A 2026-nucleotide genomic window follows, 5' to 3' on the forward strand; every position below is an offset into this window, starting at 1 on the left:
GGAATCAATACGACGATCCAGCAAAAGCCTCGTGCACCCTAAGAACACGGAGTGACCCAAGGACAACCGCCTTCTGCATTTTCCCCGCAAGTGTTCTAGCATGTTGTTGACACGCAGGGATGCTTTTTAGGCTATTAGCAAGTGAAAGCTTTGCACCTCCAAGAGCGCAGATGATAAGGACGACCAGTTCAACAGAATATTCCGGGTACAATCGTTGCAACTCCCTTATAAGGTCTCGATACCTCTCTTTCTTTTCATTCTCCTTGGCTATGATGTTTATGTCAGTTGGTGCCGAAAATTCGAAAACGAACATGGTTCGCTTCTCGAAGTCAAGAGGAACCATGTCAGGCCTCGAGTGAGCAACAGAAACAATTGTCGAGAATATAAAGTTCCAGTATATGCGGCACTTCCCATTCTCGACAATTGACTCAATTACCCTAGGAGCATTTAGAGGAGCGATATTAAGGTGAATGCCGTAGGAGTGACAGAGATGGTAATAAAGCACTCTTAGTGCCGCATTGTGCCTTTGAATGTAGGTCGTTCCTGCGTGTGTTGGACAACAAGATAGTATGTGAGCTAAATGCTCGGGATGTGCATGGCACGCCCTGCAGCTACCATCGGGAATGTCATGGCTCAAAATGTGGCGACGGTATGTTAAGGTGGAAATGACACCGTATTGGCATGCAAAAATGAAACCCTTTGTACCAGACTTCAATCCGGGCGATTTAAGGAAAGCAAACGTTAGCTCACAAGACATTGACTGATCCTTCACATTTCTGTGGAAGATACCGTGCATCCTCTTATCGAGGAGCTGTTCACGAAAGTTTTTCTCTTGTGCTTTCTTAATCCGGGCTTTCAGGAGTTAGTACTCGAGATAGATTAGATTTGATGCATTTTGCTCACCCCTAATACTGAAGTCATTTCCGAGTGTTTCAGCAGCCTCCTCCGCTGCTTTGTACAGAAATGCTTCTTTGTTCACTTCTTCGTGATTTCTGACCATTTTAAGAAGAGGGTCTCTTCCATTTGCAACTCTATGTGCTGTACCCAGAATAATCCTGTTGTGAAGACATTCAAAACTCAATATTCCGCGACCCCCTTGACGGCGTGAGTTGTACAGTCGCGGAACGAAAGACTTAAGATGCATGCTTTTGTTCATGTGCATAACCTTTCTTGTCCCGATATCAAGAGATCTGAGCTCGTTCTTCGTCCATGGAACTACTCCAAATGAATAGAGTAGTACCGAGACGGCAAGCATGTTCGTTGCAGATACTTTATTCCTCGCCGACAGTTCGGGAGACCAAACCTGTCGGATGAGACGTTTGTATCTGCTTCGGAGAGTATCCTTTATAGATGTCACATCCTGAATGCGGCTCTGTGGCACGCCCAGGTATGTATAAGTCTCTCCAGCGCAAAGGTGTCGTATGGCGCTTCTATCAACGAGCTCAGGATCTTCAGGGATGCCATTAAGGTTTCCTCGCTTCAAATAAACCTTGACGCATTTGTCTAACCAAAATTCCATTCCAATTTCCTTAGTATATCGTTCGACAATCCCCAGAGCTAGATGCAGTTGCTCTCTGTTTTTAGCAAAGATCTTAAGATCGTCCATGTAAAATACATGAGTGACCTTGTACTTTCGATCTGCAGGTTTGCCGCACAAGTACCCGTCGGAATGGCGCGTGCTAGAGATAGTGGCAATAATGTAAGGCAAAAGAGGAGTGGGCTCATGGTGTCGCCCTGAAAGATACCTCTCTGAAACGTGAACTTGTTAGTTGTCACACGATTTTTGCCAGATGAGATAGTAAATCTGGTTTTCCAGAGCGGCATCAATCTCTCTATGCACCCAACTATTTGCGGATGAACCTTTAAGATTTCCAAAAGTCAGATGATAAGCCTATAGGATGTAGAATTGAAAGCTTTCCGATATTCAATCCAGGCCATCGATAGGTCTCGCTGGTAGAATGCTGCATCTTTGCAGACACATCTATCGATGAGCAGGTTCTCCCGACATCCGGCTACGCCTTTCTTT

The sequence above is a fragment of the Belonocnema kinseyi genome, chromosome 4 (genome assembly GCF_010883055.1).
Source record: "Belonocnema kinseyi isolate 2016_QV_RU_SX_M_011 chromosome 4, B_treatae_v1, whole genome shotgun sequence".
NCBI classification, from domain to species: domain Eukaryota; kingdom Metazoa; phylum Arthropoda; class Insecta; order Hymenoptera; family Cynipidae; genus Belonocnema; species Belonocnema kinseyi.